General features: G+C 42.7%; 1 protein-coding gene across 3 annotated transcripts in view; it reads left to right on the plus strand.

Moving 5' to 3' along the window:
* The window catches only part of STOX2 (storkhead box 2), a 114,817-nt gene that overhangs the window by 24,416 nt on the left and 67,498 nt on the right, over positions 1-22,903 (plus strand). The window lies entirely within an intron of this gene.

A 22,903-nucleotide genomic window follows, 5' to 3' on the forward strand; every position in this document is an offset into this window, starting at 1 on the left:
TTTTTTTTTTAATATAAGGAATATTGATAATTTGCATTGCTTTGAATCCAGAAAATAATAATTTTGAGAACAAGTAGTCCATTTTGTTTTCAAATAAGTAATATTTGATGTAATAGAAGAGGCTCTATGGGTCTGAGTGTTATATCATTTAGTGATTTTATTCTTGTAGGGCTGGAAAATTCTTGCTGCTGTAACTGCCCAACCAAGGTTAGGTAAGGGTGAGGTTGTAGGGTTAGGACAATGCAGTGAGAAGCAAGTGGATCTTCACAGTATGGAATAGTTTTCTAAACACCACTGGCCTATTTGTAGTCAAAATGAAGATTTCTAGCATCAGGAAGTGTTGAAATATGGACTGATTCTATGTATAGTTGGGGGAGGTGGGACACTTTTAATTAGGGTTCCTCAAATAACGTATTGTAGGCAATTTTGTGGTCTGACTTTACTGGGTATTTAAGGACAAATAATCTGATCCAAGATTGTGATGAGGCAGAATCTTATAGTTCAAGGTCAGCTGCTTGAGCTGCGCTTGGCAAATTAGTGAAAGCAGTGGGGTGCTGGTGTCGGCTAAAGCCCCTTATATTTTATCATCTTTTTTTAAATCAAAGACATTGATCATACAATTGGCATGCAATGTACTGTATTAATGTGAGTGGTTTCAGATACATTATTCTGTTTAGAATTTCTAACCATTTAAATTGGGTGAGGAGAAAAGTAGTTCTTCTAGTGATGGTAAAAACTGCCCTCAGTTTAACAAAACAAACACACACTGTGCCAGCTTGACCATCTGATTTAGGACTCAATCCCATCCAGTTTTCCAGTGCTGTTGCAGCCATGCCGGTGGGGAGTATGCTGCATTCTATGGTGAGGAGGTAGTCACAGAGGCTGTGAACTGCACTGTGTCTGCATCAGCACTGGAAAGTTGAATAGGATTGGGCCCTTAGTACAAAGCTCCTCACTTATAAGGTTTAATTGTTTTCTTCTTACTGGTTTTGTTGTTTAAACATTGTGGAGGGTTACAGGAAGTAGATCTTCCCAGTCTAACATTGGAATGCTTTACAAATACAGAGTTGAAAGATACAATGGCTAGTGCATGTTGGTTAATGCAGATCTTTTAAGGACTGTGAGCTATTCCTAGAGCTAACATTATTTTAGGCCAGGCATTCTCATATAGATCTAGAACTAGATAGATAGATTTACAAGTGGCTCTGTTGTTTGTCAGTTATTTTCTTTAGCTTCTTTTCAGTTTGTTTTCACCTTGATTGTAGTGTAGAGCTGAGTACCAGATTTGAAGTACTCTGCCCTCTTCTTGGAACAAGTTTTTTTACTTACCATAAATCTATTGCATGCCTTGAGCAGGAGTGCCCGTTCATGAGACTGACCTAAACCGCTAGTTGGGTGGGTGGGAGTGGCAAACTGGTTAGGTATATCTTGCAACCAGTGCCAGCCAGCCACCTTCCCTGGCCTGCTGCCAGTCCAGCCACATCCCTAGGATGAGGAGCCTTATCTTTTCTTCCAGGTCTGTCACTGCTGTGGTCCTTTCCCTCAAGCTGACTCCTGAACGCTTGGGTAAAAGGTTGCTATCTATCTTCCTCTGGTGCGTCTTGTAAAGTAGCCAGGTGTGGAGGCTGCTGGGAGCAGAGAGTTTGCTTTTCCAGGGTTCTTCTCGTAAGAAGCTGCACTGGCTCAGCTGAGGAGGGCAACAATGAAGGTGGCATGGGTATGCTGGCATGGGGTACGTGTATGCTGCCATATGCACTAGTGAAGGGGTGAGCAGCAGAAATTGCTGCTGGTTCGGGGAGCAGATAGGCATGGGCTGCCCTGTGCATGAGCTTACCAATTATCCTAGGCCTGTATGGAATTATGTGTTGAAGATAGTTCTGAAATGTCCCTGCAAGTTTGGGTAGCTTGCTTTGTTGTATAATTTTAAACATTTTCCACAAGTGGTTAAGGGCTGGTCTAGTAAAAGTGGTTGTAGCAAGTAGCGGAGTCAAGATGATAAGTTGCTTGTGAAATATACAAGTATAAGAAGAAAAAATTAAGAACCACAAATGTTACACAACAAAAAAAGTTATCAAACTGTTTCATTCCCAAGAAACATGTTACAAAGTCTCCATTATAAATCCAGAAATGGGTAATATCCTTTCATGAAGTGCTGAAAATTTATATATGATGATGCAAACAGAATAGGCCTGCTTCATTATTGTGCCAGGAGGCTGCTGTAGGCTGGTGTATTCCAGTCCCTTCTCTTTCTTGTATACATAAATTCCCACCCTCCTCTTTTTGGTGCTAAGCATGGCACTGTGTTCAGTACACCATGGTGGTCCAACACGCAGTCCACAGGACTTTTTTGGCTGCCCAGCTGCAGCCCCCCTGCACTTACCACTTCAGAAGGTTTTCAGTCTCCTTGCTGCTTCATTCCAGCTTCTCCTTTGGAGAAGGAAAAGCTGGAACAGTGTGGCAGGGAGATAGAAAAGCCCCACCACATCCTCTACCACCTCCATAGCTTGAGTTCTGAGTCTGCCAAATGACTTCGGCAGGCTCAGAACGCAAAAATAATTGGCAGTGACATAACCACCAATTACTTCTGGGTTAACACAGCCAGGGGACATGCAAGGGTCAGGCTGCCCCTTGGCTGCAAAAAGTTAGACTACCCTGGGCTATACTAATATTACTATTAGCTGTGGTTATTATCAACCCAGGATTTGCAACAAGGAACTAGAAGCAAGCTTGCACACTCTGGTTAAAGTTAATTGTGATTGGTGCAGACACAGCACTGTGCCATATGGTTAGACTGAAAATGTTACATCTATACTGGGCCTATGTGAAGTGGTTCTTTCAGATAGTGCATATTGTGGGTGTCTGTGGGGGAGAACGTTGAGTGATGATGGCTTGTATTCACTTTGTAAGCACCTGTGTGAACTGAAAGGTTTTAATAAATCAAATAAAAATGGAATGTTATGTATTATAATTGTGTGAAATGTATTGTTCACGAGAAAGAAACAAAACGCACTATCTTTTTATTGCACAACTGTCTGTACTGCTCATTCTCTACTAAAACTGGAATGGAAGATGTTTGGAGGTGTCATCTGTTTTATGTAAGTTTGTAGAAGTGCCAAGCGATGGAACTCTGTACATTTTACACTCCTCTCCCAGCCAGGTGTGATGAAATGCAATAATTGAGTGACAGCTTTATTTGCAGCTAGGAGGTTTGAGTATAACACACTAGTCATAGTATAAGAGGCAGAACTTTAAAACAAAAATGTGGTCAACAATTTTCTAGCATCTCTGAAAAGCAGGATGTATGTGGGAATTTTCTCACTACTTTAATTTCCTTTTTCAGTCATTAGTCTATTCTTCCAGTGGCACACTTCCTAAACATACAGCACTGTTGAGGAGAATGGTGATTATTTTCAGAAGCATGATCTTAAACACCCACACTTTCCCCCAAAGCCCACAGGATGCAGTTTGTGTGTTTTTCCCATTATCCACATCATTCTGTTAATTCAGGTAGAAGACTGTTTTTTGAATCTTCTTTTCACAAACTTTAAGTATTATATGTTGTTATGGGTGTAAAATGTTAGCATGTATTCAGTGCAAGAGAAGGGATTCAGCCTCTTTTGGACATTTCCTTCCTACCTGATGGGTACCCCATGGAAAGTGGCCACGTTTTACAGAGTCACATGTGACTGTTCACAGATCATGTTCTAGCTTTATGCAACTCCTATCCCTTTGCTATGGTATGGTCCCCAACAATCTGGGTTCTAAGTCATGTAGCTTACAGTGTTGCTTGATTCTCTTCACCTTTGATTCGTCACTAAGAAGCCCCTTTAGGAAACCGGATGCATTTAACTCAACCTTCTTTTGAATTTCAAGTAAACATTTCTCATTCAGAATGCAAATTCAGATTTTGAACTTGTAATTTGTAGTTCAGAATTAGGATAGCAAAACTGAAAACGTATCCAGTTTTAAATATTTGGAAATGTTCATGTCTGCTATAATTCCTAAGGAGATGGCCTCATCCAGTTTTATTATACCCTACTTTTTGCATTGTGTAAAAGCTATGAGTCTGGTTTCCTCAATTCCTGAACGGTTAGACCAGCCATTTTCAACCACTGTGCCGTGGCACACTGGTCTGCTGCAAGTGGTCCACAGGTGTGCCACAGGAATTTGGGGGAAGGTCATTTATTAATAGGGCCAATGGGAGATGTGAGCCTCCACTGGCAGCATGGTGTGGCTTGTCAATTGTCAAAAACCTGATGGTGTGCCTTGACCATTTTAGTGCCTTGTCAGTGTGCCGTGAGATAAAAAAGGTTGAAAATCACTGGGTTAGACTAATTAATGTTCAATCTAAAATCCCCCCCCTTTTGTTCCTTGATCACTCTTCCTGTCACTAGAGGCTTCACTGGTCAGGCAAGAACTCTTTCCACTGTTCAGAAAGCTGTTTTATACAGTCATGATTCTGATTGAGTCAGAACAAAGGAGATCCCAGACTGTTGCAGCTGGTTCTGCCTATCTTGGGTCCTCTTTTGCATTGGCATCCTTCAGTCTCGGAAGACTATGGTATCGTGCTCTGTATGGTGGTTCTGGAACAGAATGTCCTCTCCAGAGCACGAAACCTGGGTAAAGTAGATATGGAGGATAGACTGTTTCCCATGCAGCATATCCCCCCTCTCCATGTCGCTGAAATGGTCCAATGGAAAGGCAGAAGCCAATACGGTTGGTTCCAGTGGCATCACAGGAGTTGCCAGAATGTGACTGTGTTCAGCCATGAACTGCCTCAGGGACTCTGGCTCCGGATTTTGCCTCGAGGTTGACTCCTGAAGCCTTTTCCATAACTGGATGTAGCCACAAGGCAGTGGAAGTTTGGGATCAGAGTTTTCCTTCTCTCAGATGAGCTGCCTTCCCAGGCTATCGAGTCCCATCTACCCGTGGTTGTTTAGTCACCTCTTACGACAAGTACAGCCAAACTGAAGGCCTATTCTTATCCCCCAGCCCCCAGGGGATAGGTCCACAGGGAGCCCTCAGGTCCTCTAACAGGTTTAGAATTGTCATGACTAGTGCAGTCACTCAAAGAAATAATCAGTTGGTTAAAAGAATACAATTAATTGATTATGCCAGCATATATTTGCATGTGAATCAAACAGTAATTCTCAGGAAAAAAACATTTGCGTTCAAGTGATGGGCTTGTCATAGCAGGCACCATCTAAGAAGAGGAATTCCTTTCTCTATGAGAAAAGGAAAAATGCTTCTTCTAAGATGGCTCGTTTTCACCCATAGTTTTCACAAGTACAGCACTTACAAAAGAAAATTATTAATTTGGTGCAACTGTAAATCTAGCCAATTAATTGACCAAATGTTGCTAGCCTGGTTGATGACACATAAGGGAGATGGGGAAAGCTAAAAAGACCTGGTTCCCACTTTTGAGTCTATTTTTCCATTGGCAACATACAAAAAATGGATTTTTCACCACCTACTCATGACTTTTTGTTCTTGTTGGTGTCTCTTGGAATCAGTAAATTCTACTCAGCTAATTTTTATTCTTCTGAAGTGTTTTAAGGGGAGCGGAGCATATATTTATTTGTTTTTTAAAAATGGGCCTACAATACTTTGTTAATGAATTGGTTAGATTAATTGATTAAACCTTCTTGATTGATTAAAAAGGTACCTATTTTTTAAAGTAATTTTGTTTTTACTGTAAGTACTGCAGCTGGCAGGCACCATGTTGACTGAATGAGTAATCATTTTTACCTCCTAAATTAATTGAATAAATGTTCTTTAATTGGGGACAGCCTTACAAAATATATAAAATACCAAAGTAATTTGAATGTGTGAAACTTCATTTTATGAAAGAGTCGTTTGTGACTCCTCATTCACTTTGTTTACGGTGGTGGAATATATGTCTCAGACTGAGTCTTGTGCACCCAATCTGTGGTGCCCTTGGTCCTGCATCACCCTAGGCTAGGCATTTTCAGCCACTGTGCCATGACACACTGGTGTGACGTGAATGTCCCCAGGTGTGCCAAAAGAATTTGGAAGATGATCATTTATTTGTAGGGCCACTGGGGAATGTGAGCCCCCCATTGGCAGCACGGTGTGCCTTGTCAATTGTCAGAAAACGGATGGTGTGCCTTGACAATTTTGGTGCCTTGCCAGTGTGCCATGAGATGAAAAAGGTTGAAAATCACTGCCTTAGGCTTTCAGTAAGCCAGTCCAAGTAAATATCCTGAAGAAAGCAGTGTCAGCCTGGATACAGTCAGCTACCCCAATGGTCACCAAAGAGAGAACCATGTTGTATTGTAGGCAACAATCACACAAAACAAGTATGCTCCAAGAAAACCCTCCAGTGCCTCCTCCAGCACAGGTCTTCTGTAGCCTACAGCAAAGTTCCCCAAATTTTCAGGGAGAGTTTAGGACCTCGTAAGTCTTTGTGGGGGAGGGGAGGGGGCAGTGGTGGTGCTCCCATCGTCATGCCACCACTGGGGGAAAAGGGTGCTTTTTTACTTACCGAGAGCTGCTGTGGTCCTCTGGAGGGTGCGGGGAGCCCGCAGCGCCCTCTGTGGGCCTCCCCATGCCTCAGAACTGCTCCAAAATGCTATTGTGACCCACTTCCGGTTTTGGTTGAAGCTTGCTGTCAGTGCAAAAGTATAAATAGGCCAAACATCATAATTTAGTACATTTTGTCCTGTTAGTGAAGGGAGATTAAATAATGATTCTAAGCTCAAACTTCCCCCTTCTATCATTGTGTGTGTGTGTGTGTGTGTGTGTGTGTGTGTGTGTGTGTGTGTGTGTATCTATGGCACGACAATTAAAACTCAAATCAGAAATGTATTTGAAAATTAAGCAAAGCAATGCTGAGTGATTTGTCATAGGCACCAATTCAGTAGCTTTGTTTTCATCAGGGGAAAATGGTGAGCCTTTGCTTCTTCAGTTTAGTTTCTTCTGTTGCTTGTGTTGGTGACTGGAAAAATATTTGGCATGCATTCTCAGCTGACTTTTCAGTGCATGCTCCAGCCTGCTATTTCATCAGGGATCAAGACAGTAAAGACTTGGAGAGAAGCTGTTTTGATAAAGACTGCAGATTTCACTCCTGACTCAGATAATGACCTTGGCTTAATTTCATAAATGCAGATGTTGAAAATTAAGATGAAGAATGCAGACAAATGCTTAGTCTCATGTTAAAAAAGGACATTCAGAATGAGGTTAAGAGGAATATTCAAAACGATTTAGGCTCTCTGTTTTCAGAGTTTTGTTTGTTTAACTGAAGGCTGTTTCACATAACCCAAGTTAGCTATCTTGTTAGATGTTGGCATATGTATTGCTTCATGTGAATGCTCAGACATGTTCAGATTCAACTTGCCTCGGTCTGTCTGGTTCAACCCACTTTTTGAAATTTTTGGTGACACAATTAACAGCTCATATTAGAACGTTCATAAGACTAAAAAAAGAAAAAAAAGAAAATCACTTAAAAGTGACCACATAAATTTGCAGTTCTTCAAACTCTTCTTCATTCCCAAAATTAGAAATCACCTGTTGGAAGTAATAGTAGGTCTGAAGTTTTAAACAGACAAAAGCAAGTAATCATTCACATTGTATACATCCAGCCACTTAACCTATTATGACTCACTTATCAATGACCCACTTAACCTAGAACAGCCATTTTCAACCACTGTGCCGTGAGTGGTCCACTGATGTGCCACAGGAATTTGGGGGAAGGTAAATGGTGTGCCTTGTTAATTGTCAAAAACCTGATGGTGTATTTTGACAATTTTAGTGCCATATCAGTGTGCCTTGAGATGAAAAAGGTTGAAAACGCTGACTTAGAATCTTACTTGGGACATAGGAATGGAGCTTATACTGAGTCAGGATGAGTGCGCTACTCATCAGAATTTTCTACACTGGTGAGCAGTGACTGTTCAGAGTTGTAGATAGATATTTTTTCCTGCTTTACATGAAGGAATTGAATTTGGAACTTTATGCATGCAAAGTAGGTGTTCTGCCATTGTGTTCTGGCCCTTCCCCTTTGCAATGACAACCAGTTCTGTAAGTGCTTTAGGCTCCAATCCTATATACACCTATCTGGGAGTCACATTATATTTTGTGAGAATAACTCCTGAGTGGACATGTCTAGGATTGTGCTATTAGAGAATGTTCCAGTATAGGTATTAAATGAGTCTATTTTGATTGCAGTCTATTTTAGAAATGTTGGTGGCTAGTAAATTCACCATGAATTTCTTAGTCATTAAACTTGCAGTTACATTGTTGACCATTTCCACTTCCAGACCTTTAAAGAGCTACTCAGTGGGCCATCTGTACTAAGAATTGCTTTACAGTAGTTGGTTTCTAATATGGAAGGGGATTGGTTCTTTTTTCTTCTTTTCAGATAGTAGTGTACTAAAAATTAAGTGTAAAGTATATGCAGGCAGCTGGACCAGTCAGAGTTTTTGTGGTTTACTAATGTCTTTGGGGTTATTTGCAAAGCAGTCATATCATGTGTCAGAGAGTTCCAGAGTTTGGGTGCTTTAAAGAATATAGAGCTAATCTACCAATTTTTTAAAGAAAAGTCACTAGTTAGTAATTATTTTTCAGTAGTTAGCCCAGAGGTTCCCAGACTTCCTCTGTTCACAACGCCGCTACATACAGGCCTCAGTAAATTTTTTTTCATGGTAACTCTACAGTTCCAGCAATATTATTCCTATAGAAATTTAAAATATCCAGTGGTAGTCCTGCTAGGTGCTGCCTTGCACAGTTTGGGAACCATAGTTAGGCTATTTGTCATGAACCACCAGCTTGTATCCCTAAGGGCACAATCCCGAGTGTAGCTTGGGCCGACACAAGGCACTTGTGCTGGCCCAGGAGGGTCGCAAACATGCTGTGAAGCACGTTTGCACCTCCTCAAGAGTCGGCTGGGCTGGTGCAGGGACGTGTGCAGGCCTGCAGAGACTGAATCCAGCCTCTGCACTGACTCTAGCAGGGTCTGGGGAAGAGAGGCAGGCATTCCAGGACGGGAGGAGGGCGGGTGGCAGGTGGTCCTGGGGTGTGTGGGGAGTGAGAGGCAGGGCTGGGACCTGGCAGTAGTGCAAGTGGGACCCTGAGGTGATGTAAGTTTGAGGAGATCCATTGGGGCTGCGTTGGCTTTGCCAGGGGTAATGGAAAGAATTTACCCTTGACTCTGGCTGAGCCATTTTAGGTCCCTATCTTGCGCTGGATACAGCGCAGGCCTACTGCCCTGCCTGTTCCAACACAAGATAAGATTGCACTGCACGACAATTATTATGTCATCCAGTTGCGTACCTACCATAGACTTCTCTGGGGCAAAAGCCCCAGGCGCCAGCTGCTAGGACCCTGTGGAAGCCTCTCTGAGGCTCCCGATGGGGGTGGAAACTGTGCTTCCGGTTTCCTGGAAGCACAGTTTAAAGTGTTCGGAAACCTCAGAGAGGCTTTCCCGATGCAGCTAGAGGTTGTGTGAGGCTCTGTGAGCCTCTGGTGAGTGGGGGGGGATTTCTTTGCGGGGTCGGCGATAGCCTCCCAGGGGCACCATCCTGGAGCTTTGCCCCAGATGCAGGGCTGCAGAGGTCAGCGGCTGATGTCATCCCACTTTAATGATGGAACTAGATTCACAAGATCCAGTGGTCTGCAACAAGTGAGCTAAGTCCTTCTCTGCTGGTACTGTCAAGATTTCAGGCAGTTGGGGTTTTTTTGTTTTAAGAATAATATGACTATTCCTGTGCTTGGAATTCAGTTTGCTAGATGGCTTTTCTCCCTTGATAAACCTGGTCAGAGTAGACTTCTGGTATTGTCTATCCAGTTCTAGGACAGTGATAAGACTTTTTTTCTTTTGTAAAACTGGGTGAGTCCTGATGGTGTGTAATTTTAAAAAGTGGGTTCCAGTGCTAGTAGGTTTGGAACCTATTTGTAAGGTTTGTAAAAGGGTTCTTGTCTTTTACAGATTCCTCTTCCCCGAGTGTCTTTTCCTCTTCTCATCATTCTGGGGGTATGAGGATTATCTCATACCGTAAGTTAGCATTCCAGCTAACAATTTTCTTCTGCAAACTAGGCAAGGGTGCTTGCAAAGGGGTGTGTGTGTGTCTGTAATATTTCAAAAATCATTCGTGACCCACCAAAAATCAGCTTGCAACTCACTGGTGGGTCCCAACGCACCAGTTTGGGAAACACTGGAGTTTTACAAAGCCCAGCCTGGTACAGGTGAGTCTTTGAGATACCACAAGCAAGCAATATTAGATATTAGGTGATATAATATGGTGAGGAGTTGCACAAAAATCATAATCCTCCCTGTCAGGTCTTAAGGGGTTAAACTACACCCAGCTTCTCTGCTTTTCCTCCCCAGCTCAGCTTCCAGGAGTTTCTTTCCTGGCCTGGGCTGCCTCTAGTCCAGCCATTTTCAACCACTGTGCCATGGCACATTGGTGTGCCGCAAATGGTTCACAGGTGTGCCACAGGAATTTGGGGGAAAGTCGGTTGTTAGTAGGGCCAGTGGGAGATCTGAGCTCTCCATTGGCAGCATGGTGTGCCTTGTCGGTTGTTAAAAACCTGATGGTGTGCCTTGACAATTTTAGTACATTGTCAGTGTGCCATGAGATGAAAAAGATTAAAAATCAGTGCTCTAGTCCTTAAATGCCTACTTCCTGCTTTTGCATCAGCTTATATCCACTTTCCATTCTCTCCCCAGTTACCTGGTTTGGGCCTATCTTGTGAGAACAGAGAACATGTCTGTTGCCCAGAAGTGGGGCTGGCATTCTCTGATATACCATGGCAAGCCTCCGTTGTCATCTGCTTTCACCACATAGTTTCTTTGACTGGTAGCTTTTTTTCAGTCTTTAATCCTTAACTGGCACCTGGGGAGCAGGTCATCCTCTCAACCAATATACTGCTGTAGGTGCTGCTGGGATCTGTATGTCATTCATGACACAATTCCATTCTTGGCGATATTTCTAGCTTTGTTGATGGTCAGTTGCTGGTTCCTTAGATCTTCCTCAATGTGTTTGAGCCACTTTTTCTCACCAGAAGAACTTGTGTGGCAGCAGGCTGGTGTTCATTCTGCAGATGTGGCTAAACCATTGCAGTTTGCGTTTTTGGATTTGTTCTTCGACTGATGGTTGATGATCACACCTTATCTGAATTATCCTGTACATGCATACATGGATGCTAGCTTCTGGATGGGAAGCCATATACATTAAACACTTCTGTCCTATCCACGTATAAAATGTAGGACAGAGTTTACATAAAGGCAAAGCTGCTATCCTCTCCCCTTACCTTGAACCTTATTCTTACTTTAGCAAGAGCAAGAAACAGGTGTCAGGTCTGGCTTATGCTGGTGGAAGGGTATAGCTGTGCAGTGAGGTGTTGGATTTGTTTTCATTTAAGTACTATGGAGTAAAGTACATGGGCTGCAATTTGGACACTGTTACAGGGTGGGGTGAGACCTGTTATATGTCTTAGCTGCTACCCCCAGGGTGCTCCGCCATACACAGATCTCTCCCCTTTCCCACCTCTCAGCTCTCTTCCTCCCCCCCCCCCCGAATTGTGGGAATTTCATTAGTTAAAATATATTACTGTCCTGTACTGTGAATCTCCTGATTTAAGCTGTAGTCCTTGGAGAAACTTGCACTGCTGTATCCTTTTAAAATTTTTGCTGTAGGCAATGTGGCACATGCAGTGCTACTTAACAAAATATTGTGTAACGATGAAGTCACTGAGAAGGCTGCATGTTACAAGTTTCACCTTGTCCCTTTCCCAGCTTCTTCCCCCCCCCCCACACTCCCCCTTGTATGCACTTACCATATTGGCAGCTTAACTAAGATCTTCTCCCACACAATGCCTGTTTTTGTTATCCTGTTGACAGTTTGGAATTTTATGGCTCCTCTTTTAACATTCAGCAGACTAGACTAGACTGTTGAAGTGATCAATTTGGGCAGAACTTGAGAGAGATCACAGCACTTTTCACTGCAGTGTGGGCTGCAGGGTTTGCAACCGGAAGAAGGGTCTGTAGATCTGTGCATGCTTTTGTTTTGTTTTGGTTTTTTTGCAGCAGACTAGATTTAGTGACAAGTTCCATCTGTCCAGGTCTGTACAGCTGTCTATGGATTGTTTACAGTAGAGGCTCCTGTTTGTTTTAATTGTGCATTTTCAACTCTTCCATTGTAAGGAACCTGTTTTGTTTCTGTTTGCTTCCAACATGCAAAACGTAGGCCTAAATTTTTAATTAGCAAAAGTGAGTGGTGAATAGGAAGGAGGGGGTCTGAGTAATGTAACAAGCCTCAGTAGAGAGCAGCTGGGATGTGTTGCCATGACAACAAGTTCAGCAGGCTGCCAGCTAGCATGTCAATGGGCAGTGCAGGGAGGGAGCTTTCAAACAGCTCCTGCTAGCCACAATGTGATTGGTCACACCTCTGTTGTCTTTGTGTGGACGGGGGAATGCTGGGTAGGACCCAGAGTGAATGTTCAGTTTGTCTCAAAGCAGCGGTGAGGTAATGCTTTTGAATCTTTTGGGATTATGGACTGGATTTTTGAAAAGCTGCAGCATGGATGATTTTCGTTCCCTTTTGAAGTAATTGCCCTCCATGCGCTTCATATGGTTCTCTGTATATTTATGCAGTAGGATGTGGGAATTGGAGGAGAGCAATTTAAGATCTGTCTGTGGGCAGATTGATTGACGGGATTTGGGATGAACTGCTTTCAAGCATAACAGTGTAGCACTGACATAGTGGTTGGAGGTACGTTGACATCTCCCTTTGTGTGCCACGATAAAAGGGATTGGTGCGGGAGAGGAGAAAGTTTGGAATAACTTCCTGGTTTTCTTTGGAAGAAAAGACTAAATTATACCACACCATGATCTATAGCAGTGTTTCTCAAATGGTGGGTCGGGACCCACTAGGTGGGTCGCAAACCAATATCAGGTGGGTTCCCATTCATTTCAATACTTTATTTTTAATATGTTAGGCTCAATGCTACTATGGTATATGACTGCATCTGGGGAAATGTTACAGCTCTGTACTTTGAACAGGCTACTATGTATATGCTTTTAACAATGATAGTAAATGGGACTCCTAGCTAAATTTGCATAGGATTGGAGCCTAGGATTGTTAAACATTTTCCTGCTTGATGACGTCATTTCCAGTGGGTTCTGACAGATTCTCCTTCTGAAAAGTGGGTCCTGGTGCTAAAAGTTTGAGAACCACTAATCTAAAGGATTTGGGTGGCTCTGTTCCCTGCAGGGGAAAAAAGAAGGAAGTAACACATAGTTTTTAAAAAATGGGGGGGGGGGGGAGAACATTGGAATTCTTTTCCCCCTTGTTGTTTCTTCAGTTACATGCAAGACATTTGACTATTGAAAGTATATGCTTAGGTCAAATTGTGAATAAGTTACCGTAGTGTGCAGTGGGAAACATCTCATTATAGTTCTGGAATCTTTTATGCTTTGGTGAATTGCTTAACACTTTAGGATACTAAGGAGTTAAGCTTGACTTGGTCTGCATTATTTTTTTATTGTTTTCAAGACTGAAAAGCACTTCAAAAAACTATATTATATTTGTGCTTCAACTGTACTCCAGCATTGTTGAGCGCCTTTTTGATCAAACAATTATTAATATAGATGCTGTAGTCCAGTGTTTCTCAAACTGTGGGTTGGGACCACTTTTCATTTTAATATTTATTTATTTATCTATTGATTAGTAGAATTTATATCCCTCCTTTCCACTCCAGAAAGGAGCACTCAAGGTGGCTTTTTAGTATATTATACTTGATACTACCATTGTATGTGACCGCATCTGGGGAAATGCTAAAGATCTGTGCTTTGAACAGGCTACTATGTATATGCTTTTAACAATGATAGTAAATGGGACTTACTCCTGGGTAAGTGGGGTAGGATTGAAACCTAGAATTGTTAAAAATTTTCCTGCTTGATGGTGTCATGTCTGGTCATGACATCACTTCTGGTGGATCGTGACAGATTCTCATTCTAAAAAGTGGGTCCTGGTGCTAAATGTTTGAGAACCACTGCAGTAGTTCAAAAGATTTGGTGAAGGAATTGCTTGTCTATTGTTTACATTGTAATTGTATTTGCATTTGAGGTAAACAATGTTAAGGCATCATTTCCCAGCATGCCTGTTTGCCCTGAGCAGCTTACCTTTTACACCTGTGAAACCAAAGCAAAGAAGTATAATGATCAAATTTGCATATGCAATTATAAATTCACAGATCACCCTCATTAGGTATGTAGCTTTAATATGTGCAGGGAGTGCTGTTTTAAAAAGACATTGCAAGTGTGGGTGAGGTAAGGCCGAAATGAAGGAAGAGCAGTGCAAAATTATTTATATTTGATGCAATAGTTATTTATTTAAATGATTCATATCTCACCATTCCCTTTGAATAAGCAGAGCATTCAGGGTTGTATACAATAGAGAAAAAAAATAGAATGCAAAAAGAAAAATGAAATATATAAAATGCAATAATTGTAAAATAATCATAAAGAATATGGCAGTAAACATTAAAACAAAATATGGTATTTAAATGAATAAATAAAATTTTTTAAAGCCTGCCTCCACTTGGGGGCAATTTAATATTCTGCTAGCTGCTGTGGCTCTGAGATTATATTTTGTGGGTGTGCTCCGTGGTGCTGGTGTGGAGTGTTTTGCTGTTTCTGGTTGCATGGAGAAGCAGTGCAGCAGTCTTCCTAGCACTTCTCTATTGCTGGTCATTTGCAGTGATGTCCCCATTCCACATAATGGTTAGGACACCAGCTTGTCCTTGCTTGTTAAAAATTAGAGAAGCCATGCATTAGAATGTTGAGTATGCAACTGCAAAAGAAAGTGCATAGAAATAAGCAAACCAGAGCAAAACAAAATCTGTTGGAGCAGGGAATTTAAAGGCAGACCTGTAGCACAAGTGCTTTGTGATGACATCAGAGGCACCATACAATAGATACCCATGAGACTCGTGTGACAACCTCGCCCACAGTGAAGGATGTGAAGCAAGCCTTGCAGTCTGAAGCCAAGAACAGCAGTTTAGCAGCAACTTGGGTTGGTAGCTGAATAAATGTTAGACCTCTGGTTTCACCCACAATGGGAGTGCTTGCTGGGATAACATTGTCTGGCTGATTCAACTGAGAAAAATGTTGTATTATCATTGTTCCTTCCCCCTCCAGGAATACAATATCATTAAAATTGTAGTTCTTACCATGCTATAGTTTTCTGGTCAATAATTTGGCATGTGGCTATACTAATGTAATAAAGCAGCTGAGTTTTGTTTTTCTTTTCCTTTCTCTTTTAAAAAGAAGTAACACTTATAAGGAGGTTTCTAGTCCAGCATAGATGTAAGATAAAGCAGAGGTATTGTTGACGAAATTTTGACACTGTACTTGCCATGTGTTTGTATGGAAGCAAATTCTGGATGGTGTTACAGGCTTTTTCTCTCTGTGTAGCATGCTTTAAGGTAAGGAATATGATCAGAGGAAGAACAGAGGGTCATCTGTGAAGTTCGTTATTCATGGACCTTCTAGATCAGGGGTGTCCAAAGCTTTTGGCAGGAGGGCCACATCATCTCTCTGACACTGTGTCGGGGGCCGGGGAAGAAAATAATTAATTTACATTTAAAATTTGAATTTACATAAGTTTACATAAATGAATATATTAAAGATGAACTTGTATGAATGAATGAAGGTCTTGTAATAGCTCAAGGCCTATAAAAGGCCTTGCACAAAGCAAGGCTGGCCTTTCCTTTGCTGCCACTACTACATCACAGATGTGAAACAGCAAGCAGTGGAGGGAGCCCTCATCCCACAGCTCATGCAAGAGGTCAAACAGTTGCCCTCATGCTGAGAGTCGCTGTGTCAGGCCAGTGCGGGCTGCAGCAAGTCTCCGGAGGGCCAGAGGCTCATTGGAGACTGGGGGCTCCCTGAGGGCCGCATTGGGCCACAAGTGGCCCCAGGGCCGGAGTTTGGGCATCCCTGTTCTAGATCATTGCAAATACAGATGCATATATAAGAAAGCTGGGTTGTGTATTAATGTCAAAAGCACTACAAGTAATCCTTTCTTATATAGCTCACAAGTAATATCCAGCATGTTTCAGCTAGTCTGACTGTGTGTTCATCGCTAAATACTGCTGGAAGAAGTACAGTAAAGTAGTTGAGGTGATTTTAAGCAGGAAAACAATGCAGAGATAAAGAATAAAATATCTTCTGCCTCCTTGCTGCATTCCTGATCCAAATTGCCTCCCTGCATGGGAGGGAGTAAACTTTAGTCTGTAACAACACCCTGGTGCATTTATAATCTTGTGTAGTTTTAGCATCCCTTTGCAGGGAACTGTCCCAATGTCATATGTTTCTCTATGTAAATACTTTTGGAATTATTCCTGTGATAACACCTAAAACTTAATTTCAGTTTACATGAAAGAGCCCATGTCACACATGGACTAGAGAGAGCTGGGTTGAAATTCCCAGGTTTTGAAGCTCACTGGATGACCTTGGCCCGGTCATGGTTTCTTAACCTAACATAGTTCACAGTAGTTGTAAGACAAAATGTTGGGATGTAGCCAGCAAACAAAGCAAACAGTCAAAAACCCTGCAAGATGACCCAGTAACGCATGCAGAAAAGACAACCGCAGGTATTGGTATTCCCAAAACAATTAGATGGAATCTTTGTCAAGAGGAATGTAACACATTTGACTTCTTCATCAACCTACTCAACAAAACTGTATGCTGCAGTACCCTCAAATAAACCAGGGGTGGAGGGAGGGAGGGCGAATGCTCTTTGAGTTATTTTATATAAAAACAAAAGAAGAGCCCTGCTGAATCAGGCTAGAGGCCGATCTAGTCCAACTTCCTGTATCTCACAGTGGCCCAGTAGATGTTTCAGGGAGCACACAAGAGACAACATCATCTTGGTGCCATTCCCCTGCATCTGGCATTCTGAGGTAGCCTATTTCTAAAATCAGTAGGTTGCACATACCCTTCATGGTTTGTAATCTGTGATAGGCTTCTAGAAATATGTTCAATCGCGTTTTAAAGTCATCTAGGCCAGGCACCATCACCACAGCCTGAGGCAAGGAGTTCCACAGACTAATTTTATCTATGAATCTATCTGCCCACCCGCCCGCCTGCTCAGGACGGCTTACAAAATTTAATACATAAAACGCAGCAAAGAATGATAATAAAACAGTTAAGATCTAGATAATTTAAAACCAGCACAGCAGTAATATAATAATTCTAAAAACCCATAGGTGGTGACAGGTAAAATAAATACACAACCAACTAAAAACACATAAATATACAATAAAAACAGGTTACATAAAGACTTCCAGGAGTGTTCCACCCTCACCCACTCCCAAAAGCTAATGTAAATAAAAATGTCCGGCCTTGCCGGAAACTTTCTACATGCTAATTACAAGAAATATTTTCTTTTGTCTGCTCTGACTCTCCCACTTAATTTTAGTGGATGTCTTTTGGGTCTGGTGTTGTATGAGAGGGAAAAGAACATCCCTCTATCCACTCTATCTATCCCCTGCATAATTTTGTATGTCTCAATCATTCCTACCTCAGGTGCCTTTTTTCTAGACTAAAGATTCCCAAACGCTGCAGTCTTTCCTCATAAGGGAGATGCCCCACGCAGTAATCATTTTGATCTCTCTTTTCTGCACCTTTCCTGCTTTATCCTGCTTTTCCTAACCATAGGGAGGTTCCAAGGCCTCTTACAAGGGACAACTCAGTGATGCCACAAGGTGAGGCAGGCTAGGCTCAGGTGGCACGGCACTATAAGCCACTTTTGCAGCTATTTTACTTGGCCTGTGTTTGTCTCTTACTGGTTCCTCCTGCTCTGCTGGTCTATAAGTTGAAATAGAGCAACAGAGGACGATAGCACTGCTCCCACCTTTCTTGTTCCACCGTGCTCATCTGCACTATCTCAAAGCATGGCAGAGCCAGGAGAAGAAAGCAAATAAGGAGAGAGGAAGGCAGTGATAAATTGGGAAGGAAACCAGCTCTGTTGCTGGTGGTGTCATTGTTACCTCCTCCTCCTCCGCTTCAAGCAATCATAGAAAAAGAGGAGGCTGGCTGGCTAAGAGGGCTATTGCTGTTGCCATCACCTCCCTTTCCTCATTTGTGGAGGGGAAGCTTAAACTTCATAATAACAATTGTATTGGCAACCTTCAGTCTCGAAAGACTATGGTATCGCGCTCTGAAAGGTGGTTCTGGCACAGCGTCTAGTGTGGCTGAAAAGGCCAATCCGGGAGTGACAATCCCTTCCACACCGGGAGCAAGTGCAGTCTGTCCCTGGTCTGTCTCCCTGGCTATGGGCCTTCCTTCTTTGCCTCTTAGCCTCAGACTGTTGGCAAAGTGTCTCTTCAAACTGGGAAAGGCCATGCTGCACAGCCTGCCTCCAAGCGGGCCGCTCAGAGGCCAGGGTTTCCCACTTGTTGAGGTCCATCCCTAAGGCCTTCAGATCCCTCTTGCAGATGTCCTTGTATCGCAGCTGTGGTCTACCTGTAGGGCGCTTTCCTTGCACGAGTTCTCCATAGAGGAGATCCTTTGGGATCCGGCCATCATCCATTCTCACGACATGACCAAGCCAACGCAGGCGTCTCTGTTTCAGCAGTGAATACATGCTAGGGATTCCAGCACGTTCCAGGACTGTGTTGTTTGGAACTTTGTCCTGCCAGGTGATGCCGAGGATGCGTCGGAGGCAGCGCATGTGGAATGCGTTCAGTTTACTCTCCTGTTGTGAGCGAAGAGTCCATGACTCACTGCAGTACAGAAGTGTACTCAGGACGCAAGCTCTGTAGACCTGGATCTTGGTATGTTCCGTCAGCTTCTTGTTGGACCAGACTCTCTTTGTGAGTCTGGAAAACGTGGTAGCTGCTTTACCGATGCGCTTGTTTAGCTCGGTATCGAGAGAATGAGTGTCGGAGATCGTTGAGCCAAGGTACACAAAGTCATGGACAACCTCCAGTTCATGCTCAGAGATTGTAATGCAGGGAGGTGAGTCCACATCCTGAACCATGACCTGTGTTTTCTTCAGGCTGATTGTCAGTCCAAAATCTTGGCAGGCCTTGCTAAAACGATCCATGAGCAGCTGGAGATCTTTGGCAGAGTGGGTAGTGACAGCTGCATCGTCGGCAAAGAGGAAGTCACGCAGACATTTCAGCTGGACTTTGGATTTTGCTCTCAGTCTGGAGAGGTTGAAGAGCTTTCCGTCTGATCTGGTCCGGAGATAGATGCCTTCTGTTGCAGTTCCAAAGGCCTGCTTCAGCAGGACAGCGAAGAAAATCCCAAACAAGGTTGGTGCAAGAACACAGCCCTGCTTCACTCCGCTTCGGATGTCAAAAGGGTCTGATGTGGAGCCATCGAAGACAACAGTGCCCTTCATGTCCTTGTGGAAAGATCTGATGATGCTGAGGAGCCTGGGTGGACATCCAATCTTGGGGAGAATCTTGAAGAGGCCGTCTCTGCTGACCAGGTCGAAAGCCTTTGTGAGATCTATGAAGGCTATAAAGAGTGGCTGTCGTTGTTCCCTGCATTTCTCCTGCAGTTGTCTAAGGGAGAATACCATATCAGTGGTGGACCTGTTGGCTCGGAATCCACACTGCGATTCTGGATAGATGCTCTCTGCAAGTACCTGGAGCCTCTTTAGTACAACTCGGGCAAACAGCTTTCCTACAACGCTAAGGAGAGAGATGCCGCGGTAGTTGTTGCAGTCACCCCTGTCACCTTTGTTCTTGTACAGCGTGATGATGTTTGCATCCCTCATGTCTTGAGGTACTCCACCTTCTCTCCAGCAGAGACAGAGGATTTCATGCAGCTCAGTGACGATGATCTCTTTGCAGCATTTTAGGACTTCAGCAGGGATGCTGTCTTTTCCAGGTGCCTTGCCAAAGGCAAGGGAGTCCAGGGCCACGTGAAGTTCTTCTAGGGTTGGTTCACTGTCAAGCTCTTCCAGCACAGGCAGGCACTCAATGTTGTTCAGTGCTTCTTCTGTGACTACATTTTCTACATTTTCGACTACTGGCTCCAGCTCTGTTCCGAGATACAGATAGCAGCTGACACGGGCAACATCAAGGGGATGTATGATGGTATCAAGCAGGCCCTAGGTCCAACACAGAAGAAAATTGCCCCTCTGAAGTCTGCCACAGGCGAGGTCATCCAGGATCGGGCGCAGCAGATGGAACGCTGGGTGCAGCACTACTCTGAGCTATATTCCATAATAACAATAAACTGATTAAACAACAAAAATATCTAACACAGTGCAATGAAATACAGGAGTGAATACAGCAATAAATACAGCAGTGAAATAATGGCAGATCAAACATAAGCAAACAAATATGCATTGGGATGCAACTGAGGCTCTACTATGCATGTTCTAGGGCAGAGGTTTTCAGGGTGTGCCAGAGAATCCTGGGGTTCATTGAAAATTGCATTACCTGTGATTTTTGAAAGGAGAAAATCAGTAATGGCCTCAGATACAATCTGCCCAGCTCTATCAAGCTTCTCTTGCATTGCACAGTTGCCAGAGAGAGTTGGTTGTTTTTCTGAGATGCACTCTTGGTTCATGCAAGGTCTGATAGCCCTGGTTAGCGCCCTGAGCTATCACTCTAAAAGTTGGCCCCTGCTAACTGGACTAAAAAGCTCTTTTTAGATTGATAACTATATTAGTAGGACAGTTGTTCCAGTTCAACTAGGCATGTCATCTTTTCCAGTGGCTGTTTGCTGGTTTCCCTTTTTCATCATCTTTTAGCTTGTGAGCTCTAGGACTAGGCATCATCGTTTCATTTATTTTTGCTGTGTAAACTGCTTTGTGAATTTATTTTGTTGAAAAGCAGTATACAGTACTGTGTTCCAAAATCCTGTGCAACTAGGAAAAAGTTTGATGGAACGGGTTCTCTGAAGGTGGCAAATTTCAAAACTTCTATTCTAGGCCATTGCCTTTAGCTGCTGAGCTACATTACTCTGCTGTTTCTGTGTGAATCCACAACTGGGTGATTTTAGTTGAAGGCCTTAGTGTATAGTGGGTGTGGGTGGTATTCTTCTTCGGAAAAAAATCAGTTGATACCAAATCAGTAGAAAAATAGCTTTAAAGACCTGTTTCCAGGTTTTTTGCTCCTCCATTGTTGCCCCAGATTGCATTGATATAGACACTGTCTCATTCAACCACTAGATGGGGTGAATAATGGAATCTAATTGAATGAAATTATAATATTTAACGGCTCTAAAGTAGGAATTTGGATTTTGATGCTTTTTTCCTTGTTACAAGGCATTTAAAAGTGGACCTCGGAATCAATGGTGAGTCAAATCAGTGGATACCAAATCAGTGGATACCAAGGTCCCACCTGTAATCTAAAAATAATACATTTTATATTGCATACAAAATGTACCTTAAAGATAAGAGACTTGATTGAGGGCCCAGTCCAATTTTCCTACACCGGTGCAGCTGTAATGCAGTCTCGAGGTAAGGGAACAAATGTTCCCATACCTTGAGGGAGGCGTCTGTGACTGCTTCCCCAACACAGGAAGCAGTGCATACCCCATAGACACAGCAGCACCAGCACTGGAAAACTGGATAGGATTGGGCCCTTAGACTGCAGTCCTAAACATACTTGCTAGGAATAAGCCACACTGGAGACAGTGGAACTTGCATTCAAATAAGCATGTGTAGGATTGCATAGTGAGTTCAATATAGGCAGTCACTGTTTGATATACATACATTGTGAGGGATTTCAGTTTGCATGTGCTACAAGAATACAAAGCCCATTAACATTTAAGTCTGGATTTTTTAATTTTAAAACAAAAAATATATTTGAATCAACAGTATGTTGAAGTGAAAATGTATATTACCAGAATGTATAAGCCACTAGTTTGTTTTTTGGTTTGGTTTGTGGGGTTTCTCAGTTGCTGGCATAGGGTTTTTTTTTGGGGGGGGGGGGGAGTTCTACCTTATTGTACTCATAGTACAACTCATTGCTATAAGCGCAATATATGAACTAGATCCTTAGGCTTCTGAATAATTGGCCTGTTTTCCTAACTTGGTTCAGTGCCACCAAATTCCACTTTAAATGGCAAGTGGATGTTAAAATAATAATTGTTCTATAAGAAAGATATAGCTAAATTCTGAGAATTTTTTCCCATTGTATTTATAGAATATGTGGAATCATTGGAATATGGAAAGGGCTGCTCTGACTGTTACTCAGAACAATCCTGTGTATTTGATGTCCATGACATTAAGCTAGAATGTCTTTTTATTTTCTATCGGTGTATAGGTTCTATTTTGTTTTACTTGGGGGAATTTTGCAAAATATACAGAGTGGCTTTGAAAAATGTTTTAAAAATTGCTGTTTATAAAGAAATCTTCATTTCATATGTGAAGCAGTCTGTATAGGTATGTATGTAAAGAGGAGATTCTTTATGCTTCCAAGTGAAGCCACTAAATCAGGGGTGTCCAAAGCTTTTGGCTGGAGGGCCACATCATCTCTCTGACACTGTGTCGGGGGCCCAGGGGGGGGAAGAATTAATTTACATTTAAAATTTGAATAAATTTGCATAAGTTTACATAAATGAATATATTAAAGATGAACTTATATGAATGAATGAAGGTCTTGCAATAGCTCAAGGCCTATAAAAGGTCTTGCATAAAGCAAGCCTGGCCTTTCCTTTGCTGCCTCTGCTGCATCACAGACATGAAACAGCAAGCAGTGGAGGGAGCCCTCATCCCACAGCTCACGCAAGAGGTCAAACAGTTGCTCTCACCCTGAGAGCAGTTGCATCAGGCCACTGCGGGCTTCAACAAATCTCTGGAGGGCCAGAGGCTCGTTGGAGACTGGGGGCTCCCTGAGGGCTGCATTGAGAAGTCTTGAGGGCCACATGTGGCCCCAGGGCCAGGGTTCGGGTACCCCTGCACTAAATGCT

The sequence above is a fragment of the Tiliqua scincoides genome, chromosome 6 (assembly GCF_035046505.1).
Source record: "Tiliqua scincoides isolate rTilSci1 chromosome 6, rTilSci1.hap2, whole genome shotgun sequence".
NCBI lineage: Eukaryota > Metazoa > Chordata > Lepidosauria > Squamata > Scincidae > Tiliqua > Tiliqua scincoides.